Source organism: Mobula hypostoma, chromosome 1, assembly GCF_963921235.1.
Source record: "Mobula hypostoma chromosome 1, sMobHyp1.1, whole genome shotgun sequence".
NCBI lineage: Eukaryota > Metazoa > Chordata > Chondrichthyes > Myliobatiformes > Myliobatidae > Mobula > Mobula hypostoma.
The window spans coordinates 106,208,431-106,233,872 of record NC_086097.1 but is presented as its reverse complement, the minus strand read 5'-3'; the positions used below and the strand labels follow the sequence as shown (position 1 = coordinate 106,233,872).

At 41.9% G+C, this 25,442-nt stretch overlaps 1 protein-coding gene across 2 annotated transcripts in view; it reads left to right on the top strand.

Annotated features, from left to right (window-relative positions):
• zfpm2a (zinc finger protein, FOG family member 2a) overlaps positions 1-25,442 on the top strand; it is a 1,018,220-nt gene that overhangs the window by 879,777 nt on the left and 113,001 nt on the right. Inside the window, exon 1 of one of the 2 annotated variants that reach the window (XM_063033571.1) lies at positions 25,196-25,210. The exons of the other annotated variant lie outside the window; for it this stretch is intronic. The gene's annotated coding sequence lies outside the window, so the exon portion shown is untranslated. Of the gene's footprint in view, positions 1-25,195; positions 25,211-25,442 lie in introns of those variants that run through there. 2 annotated transcript variants of the gene reach the window in all.

The window sequence follows — 25,442 nt, the reverse complement described above, 5'->3', positions numbered from 1 at the left end:
TTCTATGCTCCAAGGCACAAAGCCTGGGCCTACCCAACCTCTCCTATAATCCAGTCCCACAAGTCCTGGTAAAACCCTTGTGGTTCTTTTCTACATTCTTTCCAGCAGCACAGTGACCAAAAGTGAAAACAGTTCTCCAAGTACTAGCCAATTTGGCTCTCCCTTCTATTGTGTTCTGTAAGTCACCATATGACAAAAATTCCTAAGGATGTGCTGGGGCAGCCTGCAAGTGTAACCATACACTCCGATGCCAGGATAGTATGCCCGCCAAGTTCAAGAGAACTCAAGCAATAAAAACAGCATCACTGCTGCTACAAAAAAAACCATTACATTAACAGTCCTTCTACAGAAAGACCATTACAGTAATAGCGCTTGTACAGAAGACCATTATATTAACAGTGCCTGTACAGAAAGACCATTACATTAGCAGCGCTGCTACAGAAAGGCCATTACATTATCAATGCTGCTACAGAAAGACCATTACATTAACAGTGCTGCTACAGAAAGGCCATTACATTATCAATGCTGCTACAGAAAGACCATTACATTAGCAAAGCAACAAAGCAACAACAGCAAAGCAAGTCCCATTCCTCCTCCCAACCCATACAGACAGTGTTCCAACCCCAGGACTGACCGTCTCCAGGCCTTTGACTTCCCCAGCAGACTCATAGACCCAGGCCTTGGCTTGAAGGCTTATAATTGGTTATCAGATTTTGATCTTCAGTATCAGCCTAGGTAGAATGAGGACTCTGAACACTAGACTCTCCATTGTCCGGGACCCCAAACACAAGGTCTCAAAGTCCAGATTCTTCATTGACCAGGACCCCAAACATGAGGCCTCAAACTCCTGGGAATGGATGGAACCTGTACTTACAAGATAACCTGAATGCCTCTAGTGTATAAAGTAGTGACAAACTCTTCTGACCTGACAAAAGTCTCGTCATCCTCACCCTTCTTGCAGCCTAATGACCTTCTTTTCTGTCCTTCCCAGTTCCAACAAATGCTCTTTAACATTTCTCCCCAGATGCAACCTGACCTGCTGAATATTTCTGGCTTTTTCTGCTTTTTGCTTTAGATTTCGGGCAACTGCAGGTTATTTTTGTTCATTTTCTTGTACAATAGTACAATTCCCAGAACTAAACATGTGTGGACGACCCACTATTTTCTTGAAGTTCATCTTGCCTTCTTTTGCAATTAATATCTTCATTATCAAGATCTAAGATCCTATGTCCCTTTTCAACTTTTTACAGCTTATCCTTGCACATTCAAAGATCTTCCACTGACTAAGTGATGTCAGAATACACGATCCAACAATAAAGTTCATCCACCCTGTTCCTGTGGCAAAGTGGCACAGCTAGTGAAGCTGCCTCCTCACAGCTGCAGCAGCTTGTGTTGAATATGACTGACCTCCGGTATTGTCATTTTGAAGTTTGCATATTCTCCACAGGATGTGATGGGAGGCGATGACCTCGCCTCTACAGTCACTATCACTGAAGAAGTAGTACTGAGCAAACTTCAAAATGTTGTAAATAATCTAAAATCCATAACAGCCATGATCAAGGAGATAGCAGGAACAAAATGGAGTGCTAACCAGTCAGTCCTATGAACATCTATGAAGATGTGCTCACACAAACATCATCCTTCCACAGCTCCATACTTCAATGAGAATAATCTCAGGAGCTCTAAAGTCTATAATACCTGCCAAAAGGCTGCCAACAACAGCACCCCTGCCCCACCCCCGGAGATCTATAGAAGGGCAGCTTCAGCAAAAATTATACCAAGCGTATCCAAAACATGCCCAACCACATTCTAATTTGTAACTCATCGAAAATGCTCCTCCAACTTCCCGAATCAAATCCCAAAAATTCTACAACTTGAAAAACCTATGAATACTCCAGTACTGGCACACCAACAGGCCCCACCACTCTGCCCCCGGCGATTATCTGATCAATGACCCCACCTCAGCACTCCCAGGCTTTACTACAGCTTCCGGAGAAAAACTGGACAGATGTAAATAGACTCCGAGATCAACACGCCAGAACGGCACAAACGCTACACTGCAAACAGCTTGCTCCTGTGGTGCCCCAACCCAGGACGACCTCCACCTGGCCCAAATGTGCCCCCTCACCAAGATCTGAGATGGCTTTGCTGGGGTCCATTGATGCGGCCACAAGCTGGAGGAGTGGCTTGACAAAAAACAATTAGAAGAGTGAAGAGAAGAACACCTGCCATATGAACCAACTGAGCAAACTAGTGAGTGTAAAGGTCCCAGGATACTGAAAGTAACGGTGGAAGCCTTTGATAACTCACCGAAATTCTCTGGGCTCTTGGCAGGTTGCAGCAAATTGGAAGAAAGTAAGTGTTGCACCACTGTTTAAAAAGGAGGTAAGCAAACTATAAGCCACTTAGCTTAACATCTTGTGTTGAGAAAATGTTTGAAGCTATTATTAAGAAATGATAAAGAAGGAAATAGACATTTGATAGAAGTGGTCCCATCAGGCAGACACACAATATATTCAGGAATGTCAGCTCCTGTTTGATAAACATACTGGAGTTCCTTGGGAATATAATAAGCGCCATGGATAGAAGGGAACAGGTGGATGTAGTATCCTTGGATTTCCAGAAGGCGTTCAGTAAGATGCTATATAAAAAAACTTATCCATAAGATAAGGATGCATGAAGTAGAGATTAATGTATTAGCATGGATAAAGTATTGGCTAATCAATAGAAGGCTGAGAGTTGGGATAAATGGATGTTTGACTGTTTGGCAATCAATGGTGAGCTGAGTGCTACAGGGATCTGTGCTGAGCCTGCAGTTGTTTGTAATATACATTTATGATTTGGAAGAGGGAACCAAGTGCATACAGGTTTGCAGATAATATTAAATTGAGTGAAAAAACAAATTGGGCAGAGAATGTGGAGAGTTTGCAAAGAGATATAGATAGGTTACCTACATGGGCAAGGGTCTGGCAGATGGAGTACAATTCTGGTAAATGTGAGGTCATCCATTTTGGAAGGAAAATAGAAGATCAGATTATTACTTAAATGGTGAAAGGTTGCAGCACAATGAGTGCAGCGGGATCTAGGAGTGTTTGTGAGTAAATTGCAAGAAGTTAATTTTCAGGTGTAACAGGTTATCAAGAAAGCAAATGGAATATTGGCCTTATTCCTGGAAGAGTTTAATTTAGGAGCAGAGAGGTTATGCTGCAACTAGGCAGGGTACTGTTGAGGCCGGACTTGAAATGCTGCATGCAGTTTTGGGCTCCTTACTGATAAAACATATACTGACTTTGGAGGTGGTGCAGAGGAGGTTCACCAGGTTAATTCAGGAGCTGAAGGGTTTGGCATATAAGGAGAGATAGAGTTGTCTGGGTCTACACTCGCTGTTCCCTTTAGTGAAGGAGTTAAGGACTAGAGGTTCAAGATAAAGCACAAAAAGGTTAAAAGTGAAATGAGTAAAACTCTTTATGTGCTGTGTGTGGTTCTGCCATAGATGTGGTGGAGACAGGTTCCATTGTGGTCTTCATATGGAAATTAAATAAAATGTGGTTGAGAAAAAGTTGCAAAGCTGTGGAGAAGGGGCCATTTGGCGGAACTGGAGAGGTGTTATGGTGGAGATCTGCTCAAAACAAGTTTGGTCAAATGGCCTCCTGTGCTTGTAACTTTTCTGTGATTCTCTGGCTATCTGAAATTGTTAACAGTAATGCTGTTTGTGATATATATTTAATATTTCAGTAATATTTGAGCAGTATCGCAAATATATTTGATTAGGCATTATTTGTTGTTTAACTAAAGCACAACTTACTTTTAAAAGAGCAGTTGAAATCGCTGTGTCAATGGAAACAGCAGAGAAGGAAACAATTGAGTTGCAGTCAGGAATCAATGTGAGCACTAACAGAATTGCAATGTATAAAAAGAAACCTGACTGGCTGAATAAATTGATTTACCATTGTGGCAGGGGCTCACGTACACCAGAACAATGTAGGCTTAAATGCAAAACTTGTAGATAATGCAACAAAGTAGGAGGCATACAAAGAGCATATCAGGCAGACAAAAATAACTTGGAAGAGAAAAAGAGAAGAAGTCAATCTGCAGTTTCAGAAAGAGCATGAACCTGCATGCTGTTGATGAAAAATCTGATAATGATGAGGGCGACACGGTACTAGGTAGCCTTGCAATTTACATGTGAAAACTGAAAATAAACAGGCTTACACCAGAAGTGAACAGCAAATTAATTAAAATGGAATTGGTCACTGACTTAGCTATTTCAGTCATTCCACAAAATTAGTCTGAACGTCATTTCAAAGATGCAGAACTGAAACCGGCAGATACAATATCCAACTAAGAACTTGTACTGGGGAAAAGATCATTCTTATGAGAATGACATTCATAACAACAAGCCACATTAGACTTGTATGGAATAAAACAGGAGGACCAGCGTTCCGGAGATGTGTTTGGCTGAGACAACTACAACTTGTTTGGAGATCCATCCACCATCTGCATGCCAAGTCACCTGCAATAGAGTCAACATAAAGCAAATTTTTTAAAAGGACTGGATAATGCCACAGCTGTGTTCAAGGATGGCAGTGGAAAACTCAAACATATCAAGAGAAAAATAGTGTAAAATGAAAATGTCACATCCTAGTTTTGCAAAGCCCATAAGATTCCTTATACCATCTGTGATAAACTAGCTAGTGAGCTAGATCACATGAAGGCTGAAGGAATTCTTTATAAGGTTGAGTGGCAGCACCAGTGATCCCAGAAGCCAAGAAGAATGGGTCTATCAGGATCTAGTGGTAATTTTAAAGTCATCATCAACCCAGTACTGAAAGTAGATCAGTACTCTGTGCACAGGATAGAGGATATCTTTGCAAAACTTTCTGGAGGAAAACACTTCAGCAAAGTGGACTAAGCTGAGGCCTACCTACAGCTGGAAATGGAAGAAGAGTCCAGAGTATTTCTCACAAAGGGCTTTATCGCTATAATAGCCTTATTGTTGAAGTCACATCTACATCTGCATTCGGGCATAAAGCTGTGGGCCAGGTGCTACAAGGCTGTCCAGGCCCTCAGTGTTACCAGGATGTCATCTTTGGTACCAGTGAGAATGACAAGGAACACTTCCAAAACCTCAAGACAGTGTTATAAAGATCAACAGATTATGGGCTCAGAACATGATGCAATCAATGTGAATTCTTTAAACCAAGCATCACTTACTGTGGTCACATCATTGATGCACAAGATTGACCCATATGCTGAGAAAATTCCAAGACCAGAGGACATGTCGCAGTTATGGTTCTTTCTAGGATTTGTCAATTACTATAACAGGTTCCTGCCAAATCTGGCTATTGTGCTGCATCTCTTGAACACGTTACTACATATCGGGAATGGACAAAGCATTGTGAGGTGGCTTTCCAAAAGTCAAGGGAAATGGTGATATCAGACACTGTACTCACACATTATGATCCACCTCATCCAGTGAAGCTTGCCTGTGACACGTCATCTTATGATATAGTTCGTCATGTCACACGTTATGAGTAGAAGGGAATGCCCCATGGTCTTTGCATCATGTTCTCATACCACTGCAAGCAAAAATGACACACAGAGAGTTTGGGTGTAAAATGTTTCAACCAGTGCTTGTATGGGAGAGAGGTTACCCTCATTACTGATCATCAATCACTAATGTCCATTGTCAATCCACAGAAGGGTGTTCCACTAAAAGCAGCAGCATGAATGCAGAGATGAACTCTGTTTCTTGTAGGACACAATTACAAGATTGAATTCAAGAAAATGACTAGTCATTGAAATATTGATAAGATTGTTCCATTTACCCTTGGAAAAGAAAATAGCTGAAAAATTTACAAGTGAAAACATTCTGCTTGACGTATTCTCCCTAATGCAAATCAGAAGTCTATTACAGCAGAGATGATCCAAAGGGAAACCCACACTCTCTCAGGTCTACAATGGCAACCCAAATGGCTGCAATGTACAGCAGAAGTTCCAGTTGCCCCATTTTTACCAGTGCCAAAATAAACTTGCCCTTGACAGGGTTTCCCTTATGTGGGGATTGGGAGTTGTTGTGACATCCAAGCTAAGAACTGAAGTGTTGGAGGAGCTACATGCTGGTCATCTAGGCATGGTCAAAATGAAAGTGTTGGCGCGAAGTTTGGTCTGATGGCCTGGGATAGATCAGCAGATCGAGCAGGCTGCCATGTACTGTTTGGGATGCCAATATATCCAGAAGATGCCAAGAGCAGTCTCTTCATCCCTGAAAATGGCTTGCAATGCCCTGGCAAATGATTCCTGTGGATTTTGCCAGGCACTCATTGGCACAAATTTCTTGGTAGTAGCGGATGCAGCCACAAAGTGGCCAGAACTGTTCCCAATGGCCTTCACTACAGTCTCGCACACTGCTGATGTGTTGAGAAGCCTCTTCTCAAGGACTGGTATTGCAGAACACTTGTGACAATGAATGACAGTTTGGTGTGGAACAGTTTCAGTCATTCCTGAAATTGAATGGAATAAGACATGTTAGATCTGCACCGTGCCAACCAGCTACAAGCAGCTTGGCAAGAAGGTTTGTTCAGAGTCTAAAGAACGTACTGTGAGCAATGTCAGCAAAACACACTACACTGACACTGAATCAGAAGCTTGTCAATATCCTCCTTGCATATTGCATTGCAGCACACTCCACAACCAATAACTCACAGATATGCTGTTCCTGGGTCATCCCTTGTGCTCACACTTAGATCTCCTCAAGCCCAGTCTCAGAAGGAGTGTGCAGGATAAACAGCTGAGACAAATTGAGCTCCCCTCAAACAAAGAGGTTCGATGCCTCTCCTCCGGACAAGCAGTTCTGATGAGTAACTACGAAAATGATCAAAAGTGGGTAATTGGAAAGGTTAAGGACAAAGCTAGATGGCTCTCCTACACAGTGGAGATTGCGTCTGATATCAACTAGAGAGAACACATGGATTAGTTGAGGAGAGCAGAGTCAATTGTTAGAGAAGAAAGGTGTCCAGAGATTCCAGAACCACTTCCTGCAGTCCCAGAGTCAACTCCTACAACCAACACAGAACACAGAACCTAGAACCTGAGAGTGTTTCACAGCCGCAAATCTCACCTTCCAATCAGAGTGTTGTATTATATAGTCATCATCATTATGTGCCGTGTCGTAAGACATGGCCGAATATGGTCTTTGACAATGATGCTGAGATACATCCTAGAATGTGCTGGGACATATCATCAGTGATATAACCTGTGGTAATTGGGTGTTTCTTGTCTTTCAACATCAGACACTCTTGCCCAGGTGACCCAGCCAGGGTTGATCAGGTCCTGGCTTGTGTTTCAGTACCATTGGTCCATGGGTCACCTCTTGATCCATGGCCATCTGGAGGCACGTTCAGTAGCTTCTGTGACGGTCCTGATGGTTCTTTTCTTTGCAGCCCCGTAACGCCAAGGAGAGAGTAAGTTCTGCATAGCAAGCAGTCACCAAAACCTCTACACCCCACCTCTATAGGTTTGCATCATGACCTCTACTCCTGACTCTGGCACTGCCCTACCAACAATGGAGATATTTTTCTACGGAAGTGATTTGCCATTGCCTTCATCAGTGCAGTGCCCTTACAAGACAGATGAGCCCAGCCATTATCAATACTCTTCAGAGATTGTCCGCCTGGTGTCAGTGCCAGGACTTGAGATATGCACCAGCTGTTCAAACAACAATCCACTACCTGCTTGCATGGCTTCCTGTGACCACGATCAGGGGCTAAGCATGTGTTACACCTTGCCCAGGAAGAAGCACGTTACACCTCCTTTGGTAGAGACCTATCTCCACCCTGCCAATTATATAGTATTCTGTACATAAGTTGAGATGCATTCTATATTGAGCTGGAGTTGATAGCCAAGCAGGGATGTGTTGTTTATTTAATATTTAAGTATTATTTGAGCACTATTGTATATATATATTGTTTGATTAAGCATTCTTTGTTGTACAGGTCATGTGTAAAAGTACGTGAATGGCATACGCCATCACATCATAAGTATGCACCTCAGCTCTGGTCACCTCACTACAGGAAGGATGTGGATACTATAGAGAGTGTACTTTATGTGAATAGGCTGAGTGAACTTGGCCTTTTCTCTTTAGACCGATGGAGGATGAGAGGTGACCTGATAAAAGTGTATAAGATGATGAGAGGTATTGATCGTGTGGATAATCAGAGGCTTTTTCTCAGAACTGAAATGGCTGACACGAGAGAACATAGTTTTAAGGAAGTTGGAAATAGATACTGAGGGTATGTCAGGGGTAAGTTTTTCCACACAGAGTGGTGGGTGCGTGGAATGCACTGCCAGTGGCGGTGGTGAAAGTGGATACAATAGGGTCTTTTAAGAGACTCTTAGATAGGTACATGGAGCTTAGAAAAATAGAGGGCTATGCAGTAGGGGAATTCTGAGCAGTTTCGATAGTAGGTTACATGGTTGGCATAACATTGTGGCTGAAGGGCCTGTAATGTGCTGTAAATTTCTATGTTCTATGTCCTCACTAAAGAAGTAAAACAAAACAAAGAGTATCCCCAGACTCCAGTGTTCTTCTTTTGATTAGTTTTAGGTTACAAAACATAATAGTTTGTAGGCCTATAGGATGAGCACTGTTCCTCCCAGTCACTCAGTTAAATCTTTTGTTCTGATTTAAAGCAACACTCCCTCCCTCCTCCTATTCCAACCTCATATTTTTAAGTTCTCTCATTTTTCAAAAATTGTCAACCACTGCTCCCATTATCAGCTATCAACATTCAATGCTTCCAAAGACCACAAGATATAGGAGCAGAAGTAGGCCATTCAGCCCATTGAGTCTGAGCTGTAGTTGTTTTTTGCAGTGACCTCTCACCACTAGCCGTTACACCTGGTCATTATGGAACACCCTCAGGCTTACCACAAGCATATTTCAGCTTGATCACAACCTCCTCAACCAATCAGGACCACGTGACATCCTCAGCAGCCAATTGCACCCTGTCATAATCTTTATACCAGGATCCTAATGCCACTTTCACTGATGGCCCAGCATTCATCTATCCTACCCAGGACCACACACACAACCATGACTCCTCTCATCTAGAAGTGGATTAAAGACCCTTCTGCAACCAAACCACCACGCATCCACATGCTTCATGCACAATGACAAGCTCTCAAACAAAGTATATGATGGCTCGTTACATATTGTTACTTTAATGGATGTTTTCAGGTCTGGAGGAATTGCATATTAACACATTGAACTCCGAGCAGCTGTCCTTATTTCATCTTTATGAGTATATGATTTCTCACTTTAGACTCCTGGTTTTCTGACAAGAGCTTGTAATCTAGTTTGTTCCATCTTCCTGTGGGTGAATGATGTGAATGAACACTGCTGGCACTAAAAATTTCCATGATGGGAGTATTAAAATTTGGGATTAGCAAGCATCATCTTTTATTCTTGGTTTCATTTTCTTTCATCAATTCAGTAAGATCAAGGAACCTTCAAATCAGAACAGAATATTGTTTTACATAAATTTCCAATATGTTTGGTTATATTATGTTCCTAGGATGATTTAAAAGCAACCTGGTCTGTATTTACTTCATATTTTTGGATTCATCCTTGTAACTCTATTTCCACTTTCTTATGATCGCAACATATTAGTGCAGCTACAAAGAAGGCACGACAGCAGCTATATTTCATTAGGGATTTCAGGAGATTTGGTAGGCCACCAAAGACCCTCACAAATTTCTACCAATGTACTGTGGAGAGCATTCTAACTGGCTGTATCACCGTGTGCTAGGGTGGAGGATGGGGAAGAAGCTACTACACAGGATCAAAATAAGCTAGAGAGTTGTAAACTTAGTCAGCTCCATCATGGCCACTAACCTACATTATATCCAGGATATCTCATCTGCAAAGAGTGATGTTTCAAAAATGTGGTGTCCATCATTAAGAACCCCCATCACCAGGGTCATGTCTTGTTCTCATTGCTATCATCAGGAAGTAGATACAGGAGCCTGAATGCAGACATTCAAGGATTCAGGAACAGGTTCTTCCCCTCTGCCATCCAATTTCTGAATGGACATTGAATCCATGACACTACCTCACTACTATTTTATTTCTATTTTTGCACTATAAATATATATATGTATGTATGTGAGCAAACTTGTAAGGAGATAGCAGATATTTGCAGTAAGCACAAGGCTGTGATTGTGGAAGATTTTAATTTTCCACACATAGACTGGGCAGCCCATTCTGTAAAAGGGCTGGATGGTTTGGAGTTTGTCAAATGTGTGCAAGATAGTTTTTTGCAGCAATACATAGAGGTACCAACCAGAGAAGGGACAGTGTTGGATCTCCTGTTAGGGAATGAGATAGGGCAGGTGACGAAGGTATGTATTGGAGAGCACTTCGGATCCAGTGATCACAATACCATTAGTTTCAATATAATTATGGAGAAGGATAGGACTGGACCAAGGATTGAGGTTTTTGATTGGAGAAAGGCTAACTTTGAGGAGATGCAAAAGGATTTAGAAGGAGTGGATTGGAACAATTTGTTTTATGGGAAGGATGTAATAGAGAAATGGAGGTCATTTAAGGGAGAAACTTTGAGGGTACAGGATCTTTATGTTCCTGTTAGGTTGACAGGAAAGGTTGAAAGTTTGAGAGAGCCATGGTTTTCAAGGGATATTGGAAAAAATATTCAATAAATATAGGCAGCTTGGAGTTAGTAAGGTGCTCGAGGAATATAAAGAATGTAAAAAGAATCTTAAGAAAGAAATTAGAAAAGCTAAAAAGAAGATACGAGCCTGCTTTGGCAAGTAAGGTGAAAATAAATCCAAAGGGTTTCTACAGTTATGTTAATAGCAAAAGGATAGTGGGGGGTAAAATTGGTCCCTTAGCGAATCAGAGTGGACGGCTATGTGCGAAGCCAAAAGAGATGGGGGGGGGATTTTGAACAATTTCTTTTCTTTGGTATTCACTAAGGAGAAGGATATTGAATTGTGTAAGGTAAAGGAAACAAGAAGGGTAGTTATGGAAAGTATGTCAATTAAAGAAGAGGAAGTACAGGCGTTTTAAGGAATATAAAAGTGGATAAGTCTCCGGGTCCGGACAAGATATTCCTTATGACCTTGAGGGAAGTTAGTGTGGAAATAGCAGGGGCTCTGACAGAAATATTTCAAATGTCATTAGATACGGGGATGGTACCGGAGGATTGGCGTATTGCTCATGTTGTTCCATTGTTTAAAAAGGGTTCTAAGAGTAAACCTGGCAATTATCGGCCTGTGAGTTTGACATCAGTGGTGGGTAAATTGATGGAAAGTATTCTTAGAGATGGTATATATAATTATCTGGATAGACAGGGTCTGATTAGGAACAGTCAACATGGATTTGTGCGTGGAAGGTCATGTTTGACAAATCTTATTGAATTTTTTGATGAGGTTACTAACAAAGTTGACGAGGGTAAAGCAGTGGATGTTGTCTATGTGGACTTCAGTAAGGCCTTTGACAAGGTTCCACACGGAAGGTTAGTTAAGAAGATTCAATCGTTAGGCATTAAAATCGAAGTAGTAAAATGGATTCAGCAGTGGCTAGATGGGAGACGACAGAGAGTAGTGGTGGATAACTGTGAGTCAGATTGGAGGACGGTGTGTAGCGGTGTGCCTCAGGGATCTGTACTGGGTCCAATGTTGTTTGTCATGTATATTAATGATCTGGATGATGGGGTGGTAAATTGGATTAGTCAGTATGCAGATGATACTAAGATAGGTGGCGTTGTGGATAATGAAGTAGGTTTTCAAAGCTTGCAGAGAGATTTAGGCCAGTTAGAAGAGTGGGCTGAAAGATGGCAGATGGAGTTTAATGCTGAAAAATCTGAGGTGCTACATTTTGGTAGGACGAATAAAAATAGGACATGGTAAATGGTAGGGCATTGAAGAATGCTGTAGAACAGAGGGATCTAGGAATAATGGTGCATAGTTCCCTGAGGTGGAATCTCATGTGGATAGGATGGTGAAGAAAGCTTTTGGTATGCTGGCCTTTATAAATCAGAGCATTGAGTATAGGAGTTGGGATGTAATGTTGAAATTGTATAAGGCATTGGTAAGGCCAAATTTGGAGTATTGTGTACAGTTCTGGTCACCGAATTATAGGAAAGATGTCAATAAAATTGAGAGAGTACAGAGGAGGTTTGCTAAATTGTTGCCTGGGTTTCATCTCCTGAGTTCACGAGAAAGGTTGAACAAGTTTATTCTTTAGAGTGTAGAAGATTGAGGGGGGACATGATAGAGGTGTTTAAAATTATGAGGGGGATTGATAGAGTTGACATGGATAGGCTTTTTCCCATTGAGAGTGGGGGAGATTCAAACAAGAGGACTTGAGTTGAGAGTTAAAGGGCAAAAGATTAGGGGTAACATGAGGGGGAAGTTCTTTACTCAGAGAGTGGTAGCTGTGTGGAACGAGCTTCCAGCAGAAGTGGTTGAGGCAGGTTCGATGTTGTCATTTAAAGTTAAATTGGATAGATATATGGACAGGAAAGGAATGGAGGGTTATGGGCTGAGTGCAGGTCAGTGGGACTAGGTGAGATTAAGAGTCGGTATGGACTAGAAGGGGCGAGATGGCCTGTTTCCGTGCTGTAATTGTTATATAGTTTTATATATATAAATATAAACAAATTTCATGACACATGCTGGTGATATTAAACCTGATTCTGATTAGAATGGAGTGAGTCTCCATTATCACATTCCTCTTCATCCTTGATGAAGTTTATCATGTTTGACCAAGAGGCCACTGTTTTTCCGCTGTTGGATTGTAATTTTACACAAATGCCTGATGTTTTCTTAAGAGACTGCAAGGAATCAGTCTTCACAAGGACTTTCACATTACTATTTTACAAATCGGTTATCTTCCGTGAAAAATTTCTGTACATATAATCTCATTCCCTATGTTTTCAGTTTAAATGGATTATCCTTCGTTCCTCTTCAATACCTCACCTCAATCTACCTACTTTTTGTTATCAATATCCTGAATATTTTTAAAGATGTGAATAAAGCTCTGTGCCAGGAAAGCAGAATCAAAATGTCATGAAATCTGAACACTTAACCATCCAGTTTCTGATGCTGTAATATCTATATTTCTTCCTATTAGTTTCTATTATTACTTTCTATTATTTCTTTCTATTCAAATCATTTTGGTGGGGGGGGTGGGGGAGAACCAATATTTTCTCCAATGATCTGGGTGACTTCTGACTGGGATGCTTTAAACGTAGAAAGGGGAGGACACACTGACATCATCATGTGCTTTGTGGTAGCTATAAGTGTAACTGAATATACCTTCATGGTGCGTTGCTTCAGGATAGCTAATAGTCTCATCAAGGAGCCTGCCACCCTGGCCTTCCTCTTTTAACACTTCTACGTTAAGGGAGAAGATACAGGACCTTGAAAGCCTGGACAACCTGACTTAAAAACAGCTTCTTCCCCACTACTAACAGACTTCTGAACGAATCACCCCTTTCACAGACCCTTCTAGGCAGTATGGCAACATTCTTGGACTCTTACTAGCATGGGTGGAGCATTGGATGGTCGGCAGAAAACAGAGAGTGGGAATAAAGGGATCCTACTCTGGCTGGCTGCCAGTTACCAGTGGAGTTCCACAGGAGTTGGTGTTGGGACTGCTGCTTTTTACGCTGTATGTCAATGATTTGGACTATGGGATTAATGGATTTGTGGCTAACTTTGCCAATAATACAAAAATAGGTGGAGGAGTGGGTAGTGTTGAGGAAACAGTGAGCTTGCAAAGAGACTTGGATAGATTAGGGGAATGGGCAAAGAAATGGCAAATGAAATACAATGTTGGAAAGTGTATGGTCATGTACTTCGGTGGAAGAAATAAATGGGCAGACTATTATTTAGATGGGGAGAGAATTCAAAATGTGGAGATGCAAAGGAACTTGGGAGTCCTTGTGCAGGATACCCTAAAGGTTAACCTCCAGGTTGAGTCGGTGGCAAAGAAGGTGAATGCAATGTTGGCATTCATTTCAAGAGGTATAGAATATAAGTGCAGGGATGTGATGTGAGGCTCAATAAGGTACTGGTGAGACCACACTTGGAGTATTGTGTTCAGTTTTGGGCTCCTTATTTTAAAAAGGATATACTGACATTGGAGAGGGTTCAGAGAAGATTCACAAGAATGATTCCAGGAATGAAAGGGTTACCGAATGAGGAACTTCTGGCAGCTCTTGGGCTGTATTCCCTGGAGTTCAGGAGAACGAGGGGGTATCTCATAGAAACATTCCAAATGTTAAAAGGCCTGAACAAATTAGATACGGCAAAGTTATTTCCCATGGTACGGGAGTCTAAGACAGGAGAACATGACTTCAGGATTGAAGGACGTCCATTTAGAACTGAGCTGCAGAGAAATTACTTTAGTCAGAGGGTGATAAATCGGTGGAATTTGTTGCCACAAGTGGCTGTGGAGGCCAAGTCATTGGGTGTATTTAAGGCAGAGATAGATAGGCTCTTGATTAGCCAGGACATCAAGGGGTATGGGGAGTGGGGAATGACTGGAAGAATTGGATCAGCCCATGATTGAATGGTGGAGCAGACTCGATGGGCTGAATGGCCTACTTCTGCTCCGATATCTTATGGTCTTAACACCTCTCTCAATTTTCTGTTACTGTGTCACTAACTTTAGTATTATCTTTTTATACTACTTCAGACTGCACTGCAATCTTTGCACCATTCTGCTCTTTTGTACGTCAGTAAATTTATTGTGTTAGTTATTATTATGAGCCTCCTTGTTGTTCCTTTCTGTGCCTTCCATGGTGCACCAGGCTGCAACCATTCTTTAGCATTTTTATCTTTTTTTAAATGAGGGCGAGTTGGTAGCTTGACACTCAACTCAGCACAAATGGAAAGTGTGCAAGGAGCCAGCCAGATTCCAACCCTGGACCACTTACCTTGAAGTCCAGTGCGGATGCCACTACTCAAGCTGCCTGTCTTTGAGCCTCATGCAAGCAAGGAATTTCATTGCATCCTAGTGAGTATGACAATAAACTAATCTGAATCTGTATCCAGCTGAACTGAGCTAAAACCAGGATGATCACAGAGCAAGGTACATATATTTGGAAGGAACTTGCAAACACTTGCATCAAGTGCATGAAGGGATCAGTGTGGTGATAATTGGGAAGGTGAAAGAATCAAAGCTGCTAATACGCTAATATGCTAAATCGCGGATACCTCCTCTTATTTACCCCTCGATCGTGACCCCACTAAGGAGCACCAGGCCATTGTCTCCCACACCATCACCGACTTTATCCGCTCAGGGGATCTCCCATCCACTGCTACCAACCTTATAGTTCCCACACCCCGCACTTCCCGTTTCTACCTCCTATCCAAGATCCACAAACCTGCCTGTCCTGGCCGACCTATTGTCTCAGCTTGCTCCTGCCCCACCGAACTCATTTCTGCATACCTCGACACTGTTTTATCACCCCTTGTTCAATCCCTTCCGACCTATGTTCGTGACACTTCTCATGCTCTTAAACTTTTCGATGATTTTAAGTTCCCTGGCCCCCACCGCTTTATTTTCACCATGAATGTCCAGTCCTTATATACTTCCATCCCCCATCAGGAAGTTCTCAAAGCTCTATGCTTCTTTTTGGATTCCAGACCTAATCAGTTCCCCTCTACCACCACTCTGCTCCGTCCAGCGGAATTAGTCCTTACTCTTAATAATTTCTCCTTTGGCTCCTCCCACTTCTGCCAAACTAAAGGTGTAGCTATGGGCACCCGTATGGGTCCTAGCTATGCCTGCCTTTTTGTCGGGTTTGTGGACCAATCTATGTTCCGTGCCTATTCTGGTATCTGTCCCCCACTTTTCCTTCGCTACATCGACGACTGCATTGGCGCTGCTTCCTGCACGCATGCAGAACTCGTTGACTTTATTAACTTTGCCTCCAACTTTCACCCTGCCCTCAAGTTTACCTGGTCCATTTCCGACACCTCCCTCCCCTTTCTAGATCTTTCTGTCTTTGTCTCTGGAGACAGCTTATCCACTGATGTCTACTATAAGCCTACTGACTCTCACAGCTATCTGGACTGTTCCTCTTCTCACCCTGTCTCTTGCAAAAACGCCATCCCCTTCTCGCAATTCCTCCGTCTCCGCCGCATCTGCTCTCAGGATGAGGCTTTTCATTCTAGGACGAGGGAGATGTCTTCCTTTTTTAAAGAAAGGGGCTTCCCTTCCTTCACTATCAACTCTGCTCTTAAACGCATCTCACCCATTTCACGTACATCTGCTCTCACTCCATCCTCCCGCCACCCCTCTAGGAATAGGGTTCCCCTGGTCCTCACCTACCACCCCACCAGCCTCCGGGTCCAACATATTATTCTCCGTAACTTCCGCCACCTCCAACGGGATCCCACCACTAAGCATATCTTTCCCTCCCCCCCTTCTCTCTGCATTCCGCAGAGATCGCTCCCTACACAACTCCCTTGTCCATTCGTCCCCCCTATCCCTCCCCACTGATCTCCCTCCTGGCACTTATCCGTGTAAGCGGAACAAGTGCTACACATGCCCTTACACTTCCTCCCTTACCACCATTCAGGGCCCCAAACAGTCCTTCCAGGTGAGGCAATTCACCTGTGAGTCGACTGGGGTGATATACTGCGTCCGGTGCTCCCGATGTGGCCTTTTATATATTGGCGAGACCCGACGCAGACTGGGAGACCACTTTGCTGAACGTCTACGCTCTGTCTGCCAGAGAAAGCAGGATCTCCCAGTGGCCACACATTTTAATTCCACATCCCATTCCCATTCTGACATGTCTATCCACGGCCTCCTCTACTGTAAAGATGAAGCCACACTCAGGTTGGAGGAACAACACCTTATATTCCGTCTGGGTAGCCTCCAACCTGATGGCATGAACATTGACTTCTCTAACTTCCGCTAGGCCCCACCTCCCCCTCGTACCCCATCTGTTATTCATTTTTATGCACACATTCTTTCTCTCACTCTCCTTTTTCTCCCTCTGTCCCTCTGAATATACCTCTTGCCCATCCTCTGGGTCACCCCCCCCCGTCTTTCTTCCCGGACCTCCTGTCCCATGATCCTCTCGTATCCCCTTTTGCCTATCACCTGTCCAGCTCTTGGCTCCATCCCTCCCCCTCCTGTCTTCTCCTATCATTTTGGATCTCCCCCTCCCCCTCCAACTTTCAAATCCCTTACTCAGTCTTCCTTCAGTTAGTCCTGACGAAGGGTCTCGGCCTGAAACGTCGACTGCACCTCTTCCTACAGATGCTGCTTGGCCTGCTGCATTCACCAGCAACTTTGATGTGTGATTCTAGAATGTTCTGCAGTTCTAATGTGATAACCAACTGAAAAACAAAACTTGTGTATCCCACAAGATGAAACATGCTTATCATAACTGATCATTTGATTTTCACAAGTTCCTACCACATAATGTTCAAAGTAAATTTATTATCAAAATACATATATGTCACCTCAAACTACCTTGAGATTTATTTTCTTGCAGGCATTTACAGTAGAACAAAGAAATTGAATAGAATCAATGGAATATTACACAGACAACCAATATGCAAAAGAAGACAAACTGTGCAAATAAATAAATAATACTGAGGACATGAGTTGTAGAGTCCTTGAAAGTGGAATCAGTTGAGCTGAGTGAAGTTATCCATGCTTGTTTAGGAGCCTGATGTTATGACGGGTAATAATTCTGTGAACCTGGTGGTCTGGGACCGAAGGCTCCTGTACCTCTTTCTCAGTAGCAGCAGTGAGAAGATCGCATAGCCTAGATGGTGGGGACCTTGATGGATGCAGTTTTCTTTTGACAGTATCTCTTTTCCAACTTTACTCCTTAGGTTTATTTAACTCTAAAAATAAATTCCAGTTGTATATGGAACAGTTACTACAGTGGTTAATATCAGGCAGTAAGATGCAGAAAGTAGCACCAACAATGTACATTCAAAGTAATAGCAAATGCATTATTATTTAATTAAAGTATATTAGATTGAGGAAGTGAAGCCCATAAGGTCATTGATCGGTTACTTGGAATCTTCAATTTGGGATTCAGACCGCATATTTTGCTCCTTTGAACACACACAGTTGTCTTGTGCGGTACTACCCTGAGGTGCTTTCACAAACCTTCCTTACCGGAAATCATCTGGGATCGAGCAGACCAAGCTAATTCGAGATCAGAGCCTTAAGCAAGTGTGATATACATTTATAATTTTTTCCTATTACATTTTCATGTGCAAATAAATTGCTGGAACAGGGAACCAAATGGACTTCAGAAGAGATGTCTTCAGAAATGTATTCAAAGCTATATAAGAAAAATGTTAGATTACTATTTCAAATAATTGGAAAGATATTTAATTTTATACAATTTTAAAATTAGATAGAATAGTGCTATCAAAAACACCAGTACATAGCTTCCAAAACCTTGCAGGTACTTAAGCAAAAAAAAAATCAAAAGCTTTAAAGCAGCAGACTTTTCTGTGAAAATCCTGGTGGAGGGGTGGGGGTGGATAACAGAATGGATGCTGACAGGACAAATATCACAGACTGTTGATTGGGCTAATTTGGAGCTCCTCTGCGTTTTTTTAAGAGACAATTAATTAGCATAGATAATAGTTGGATGCCAAAACTTTAGAATGAATGTTGTTGAAACTGGTGAAGTGTACAAACCCAGTAGATAACCTTTGTGCTCTGTTATATCATTAATCATCGGCTAGTTCACCTGCTTATTTTAATTGAATTTTTGAAGCTCAGCTATCAGAATTTTGGCAATTATTGACCAATATTAATTGGGATCTGGGGCAAAAGCTGATTTTGCTCGTTCTCCATGATGGTCACTCCTCTCTCCACAGCGCTGACTCCCCTGGCTACTGTTCTCTGTGCCTGCTAATATGATGAACTGATTTGGGCCTACTCCGGGCTGCTCCAGGGTGCTCCAGGGTTTGGATCTGAGGACTCAGTTTTGTTTCATAACAATTGTTCACTTCAAATGATTGCATGATTTGTGGTTTTTCCCTTTCTCTTGTGTATTGGGTGTTGGATTTTTTTTCTTCAATTGGATTCTTTCAGGTTTCTTGCTTTGTGGTCATTTGAGCAAACAAATCTCAAGGCTGTATAACTTATACTCTCTTTGATAGTGTACTAGAATCTTGAACTTACTAGAAATTTTTTATGTTCACCTTTTCTCTGAATGATGTGGATAATAAAAATGATGCAGTAAGGAGAAATTTGGCGCAGAATTATATCAAGCTGTGTTAAAGTTTCAGTTCAGTTGGAGTCATGTACTGGACCTCATGTTACGTGCTGTTCCTTTGGCATGTAAATAAATGTATGACAATTTATTATTAAATAAAGTACAAATTTAAGCTCTGAATCTTTTGTAAGGTGAGTTAATTTCATTCAGGACAGGTGTATGCATGCATCTAAGCATGAATGTGATTGTGGGTGACTGGAATGCCTCAGCCTCAGCATCTCAGGCATTACATTTGTCCACAATCACTGTCCAAGTTATTAATAATCAACTTGTATAGCCAGGCAATGAAAATATGCTTTGCTTGACAATTCTTCAAAATGTAGACAACGTTAAGAGATAAACAGGCAAACAATTAAAAACAAAAATGCAGTAATTTTATAACAGTGATTAAATCAGACCTGTTGCCTTCAGTACAACCACCTTACACAACAACCTTAGTTGGCACTGCAGTGTATATTCTAAACCACCAATTCCTAATGTAAACTAAAGAGAGAACTCCTCTCTGATACAGTAAGCAATGCCACCTACCCCCTTAGTTCAAAGTTTGATGTATATTTATCATCAAAGTATGTTGACATTATACAACCCTGAGATTCATCTCCTTGGGCACTACTCGTGAAGACTAAATGACATTTTTTCATCAGCCTTGGGTATAGCATACTGAAATGATTGAGAATGCATCAAGATTTGGTCTAAAAATGCTGAGCTAACATTCATATCCATTGTCTCATAATCTAAAGTCACATTATTGTTTTTTTTTAATTATTTCATCCATATCCTTAAAGCCTTTGCATGTAGACTACCAGAAATATGGCACTTCTCATACTTGGGTGGTAGGGTAGAGATGTGTCTCTACCAAAGGAGGTGTAAGGGGCTCCTACCCTCTGCAGGTCACCCTTGGGCAAGATGTAGTACCTGCTTAGCCCCCCACCCCACCCCACCACCAGTCCAGGTCATGTGAAGCCACAGAAGAAAGAGGTGGATGGTTGTACAAGTGGCCGGTGCATATCACAAGTCCTGGTTATGCAACCAATGACACCAGGCAGACAATCTCTGAAGAATATTGATAATGGCTGGGGTTACCTGCTTTGTAAAGACACTGCCCAGAAGAACATAGAACATAGGATAGTACAGCACAGTACAGGCCCTTTGGTCCACATTGTTGTGCCGACCCTCAAACCCTGCCTCCCATATAAACCCCCCCACCTTAAATTCCTCCATATACCTGTAAAGCAATAGCAAACCAATTCTATAGCAATATTTGCCAAGGACAATCATGATTATGGAAATACTATGATCGTCCACATCATACTACATGGCACATAACAAACAAATGAATGAACATACTTGGAAATGTTATTTGTACAATCTCTATATTACGTTTATACTTGACTGGTTCCAATAGTTAATAATAAGGGAATAAATCACAACAAATTATTACTAATGGAACAATGATGAATACCTGAAGTTTCACAAGCCTTTTTGGAATACAAATAAGACCATCTTTCAGAAAAATCAGTAAAATTCCGTGAATCTTGAGAAGTAAAATAAATTATTATACAGTCATCATATATTAGAAGTCTTACTAATGAGCAGAAAACAATCCTCCAGAAATAATTAAAAATTCCAGAAGCCTCTCGATTAAGATGTTTTAACATTGTCACCTCAAACCAGTGATCTGGCAACGAATACGAAGCACCGGATAAATAAAAAACGTAGAAAATGCAATTTAGAGAAATGTTTTTGAAACAGATTTTGCCATCTTCATATTCAAAAATAAGAGACCCTTTGTTCTTAAATAATGCTACAATCTCTTTATTTTTGATAATCCTTAATTTTGGCAATTTCCTGATTCCAGCAATTCAGGTGATAATATGCCATGATATCACACAGATTTTGTCAAAACTAGAATAAATTTTAGAATTCTAGTTTAATGTGCAATAAAGTTAATTATAATTAATTAATGTATTGGATTTTTGATCATTCTAACACATGGAGAAAATATGTTTAAATGTACCTCTCCCATCAGATTAGTTGAATGTACTGTTTTTCATATTCTGCTTTTTAACCTTGGATGGGTGGATAGAGACTGCTTGGTGATAGGTGAAACCAGATAGTGATGACATGATGCGCAGATGGAACACAGTGGGTGGAAAGGATGGGGAAGGTGTATAAAGGGATAAAATAACTAGGAAAGACATTGTCAAGCGGGAGAGTGTGCAAAATAAATTAACAAGGATGCTGCCTGAAATAGAGGCCTTTCTAGCCTCTGTCTGGCTAGATACAGATACTGTACCTCAGAAAACGTAACAGTGACATAGCAGCCAAACAGATATGAGGTGTTCAAAGTTCTGAACAAATTTATTACCAAAGTAAGTATATGTCCATTTACTGCCTTGGGATTTATTTCTGTGCAGCCATTTAAGGGAAATAAAGAAACACAATAGAATTTATGAAAAACTATACGTAACAGACGAACAAAAGAAGACAAATTGTGGAAATAATAAAAAAAATAAATAAGTAAAACTGGAAATATGACCTGCAGAGTTGTTGAAAGTATTGAGGGTGAGTGTAGTTGCTGGCTCAGGAACTTGATGGCTGTGGGTAATAACTGTTTCTGTACCTGGTGGTGTTTGACGTAAGGCTCCTATACCTCCTGCCTGATGGTAGTAAGGAAAAGAAAGCATGGCCTGGATGATGGGGGTTGATTTCTTATGGCAATGCTCCTTGTCAATGTGCTCAGTGATGGGGAGGGTTTTGCCTGTGAAAGACTAGGCTGTATCCACCACTTTTTGTTGACTTTTCCATTCTTGAGGGGCTTTGATGTTTTCATACCAGGCCATGATGCATCCAGTCAGGATACTCTCCACTGTGCACATATAGAAGTTTGACAAAGTTTTAGATGACATGCCGAATCTATGCAAACTTCTAGAGGTGCTGTTTGCCTTCTCTGTGATGACATTAATGTGCTGGTCCCAGGACAGATACTCTAATATGGTGGTTGACATCCGTCTGTCTCGAGGGACAATGGATGATTAGGCGGAAGGTATGGAGATCCTGAGATGCCCAGTCGTCAAGATCCCCCTCTCAGCCTCACCAGTGTAGTCCAGCTCCAATCCTGATTTGCTGTCTGGGTCTTCATCTCGCCTGAGACTGCCCACAAGGCAGTGGGGCTATTTACCTATAGCTGGGGATCTGGTTCACGAGTACCAGGTGGACCTGCGTGCTACATGTGCAGGGGGCAGACCTCCTCCCTGTCCTCTGTAGTTCACCCTGAGTTTGAAAGGAGTTCAGTTTCCATGTGTCACCAGCAAAGAAGCATTACATGAGGCTTGCTTTTGGAGAGGCTATGTACTGGTAGGGAGAGACTTATGCCTTCAGCTCTCCTTTTCACAAGACTGCTAGCCAACAGTGAAAGCTGAAAGTGAGAGCAATAAGCACTACCCACTATACTACCCCACACTACAGTCAGCCCTCCGTATCCGCGGGTTCCGCATCTGCAGATTCAACCAACCGCCAATCGAAAATATTCGAAAAAAAATTCCAGAAAGTTCCAAAAAGCAAAACAAATTTGCCTTGCACCGAGCACTACGCTGAATCCACGCGAATGAAGTGATGTGTAGGCATACCCTGCTGTAGCCTCCCGCCATTTCACAAATCCTCAGTCTCTCCCCAGCACTCGTTGTTTGAGTATTGTTGGCCTCGCATCTCGTTCATTCGCTACATGTGTTGTGAGCGAAAGAGAGGAGTTTAAGGCTAGTAAGGGATGGCTGGCAAGCTATGTAAAGCGCTACAGCCACAATAACTTAAAGATCACAGGAGAATCGGCACGTTCCCAGAAGAGTTATGATGGTTGCGTCTGTACTGAACATGTACAGACTTTTTTTTCTTGTCATTATTCCCTAAACAATACAGTATAACAACTATTTACATAGCATTTACATTGTATTAGGTATTATAAGTAATCTAGAGATGATTTAAAGTATATGGGAGGATGTGCGTAGGTTATATGCAAATACTATGCCATTTTACATAAGGGACTTGAGCATCCATGGATTTTGGTATCCACAGGGTCCTGGAACCAATCCCCCGCGGATACTGAAGGACGACTGTATATGCATCACAATAACCATTCTTAACACCTCTAATATGGTAACACCAAGGAATGTAAAGGTGTTTGTTTGCTTCAGTGTGCACTTTCGTAGAGAGGCGTTATGTCACAAACCTTGTTGATATTGTCTTTGTCCATGGGAATGATAACCATCACCATGAAATTTCAAAGGTGGCATCTAATGATAGAATACATCCCCTCACCAAGACATTGCAAACTTTCAAAGGCCCCTTTAATAGAGTACTAGTCTCCTAGTCTACTGATATTGAAGAGAAGTTTTCATCAGATCAGTGCTGTCACATGAGGGATGATGCTGAGGGGTGTCACAGAAGTTGGAAGCACTGACTTAAAATACTTTACTCCTGCAATCTCAAGTAAGTGTGATCTCCAGTATCAAAGGCCCGTTCTGGGCAGGGGAGAACATTCTGCGGTTGAAGTTTCTCGTGGGATCCAGATCCAGAATATGGCAGTTAAGAGTGTCCTAGCTTTCAAAACATTGATCAGACATCTTTCTTCTATCTCTGCTGAAGTTACAGGGATTGGCCCATTGAGGAATGTCAGGAATAGGTCGGATAAAGATTTGTAGTGACACATGCAGATGTACATGCTGTTTAACAGAATGCTGAAGTGTTGGATCAATGTTACATGCCTCTGTGCAAAAATAATTGATTTCACATATTTTCTGACAGACAAAAAAGTCACTGTAAGGTGTGCTTAGGAAGGTCAGGGGCTTATTGCAAGCAAATGCACTTGTTTATCAATAGTTGTGAACCATTTTTTGTTGGAAATTGTGAGTGAGAGGCACTGAGATTTCCATTCAGTTCTCAGTTACTGTGGACTAACTGAATCTCTCACCAAACATCGGAACGTTGACGTCCTCTGCTCTGATGAGCAAGGCGCTTACTGCATTAAATGCTTCCTTTACTTCCTGGTGCTCCCCACCTCAACAATGAAATCTCAAATGTATCTGTGTATAAATTTCACTATCCTCTAGAATGTGGAATGCCCATTGCAGCAGACCAGCACAGTTATTGACACTCTGGAAATTGTGACTTGAGAATCACTCTTTCGCTTTCCGGTAGCATGTAGTTTAATAAATCAGTGTGGAGATACAGAAATGAGTGCAGCACTCCTGAACTTTGGCATCAACACTGAGGTTCTGAGTGAGATTTTCAGCTTGCAAGTACTTGGAGACTCCTCTTCCTGCACATGAATAGAATGGGGTCCTTTCCAGAGCTGAAATGGATTGACTGCAGGTGCAGTAATAGCCACATGAGTGCAATGGGAATGTATTATTGGGAAAGTGACCTTGCTAATCTCTCATCCTCACCGGCATTGACCATGGCAAAGATGATATGCTTACCAGAATTTGTAACCAAGGGATCTTTTGTTAACGTTTGTGTCTAGTAAACTGAGAGGCCCAGCAGATGTGTCTGTCAGAACCTGAGCGCAATCTGTAGTGTGTGGCCAGCCACAGAAGTAAGCAACAATTATGGCCTGTTTTGTAATACATGGAAAATGCATCAGAATAAGGGTCACAGCCTGAAACTAAAGCTGTTTATTCCCCTCCAGAGATGCTGACTGAATTCCTGAGTTCCTCCAGAATTCTGTGTGTGTGTTGCTCAAGGTTCCAGCAGCTGCAGAATCTCTTTGTGTTGCTATCTGTTTTGTAGCTGACTTTGATAAAGCATGGAACAGTGGCGGGGGTAGAAACCACACCAGCAGGACTATAAATGGTAAGGTTGAGGGTAAGAAATGTTTATTTCAACAACAGGAGTAAGGAGGATGAACTTACAGCCTGGTAAGTACATGTAAATGTGGTATTGCCTCTCCAGAAACCTGGTTGTGTCAAGCTGTTCGACATTTTCCGGGTTTTGTCGCTTTAGATGTGAAAGAGAGGGGATAAAAGAGGAGAAAGGGTTTCACTTCTGATAAAGGTGAATGTCACAGCACTACTAAGAGAAAACATACTGAAGGGCTCATTCACAGGCACAATTTGGTTGGACCTCGGAAATGGGATAGGTGCAATTGCT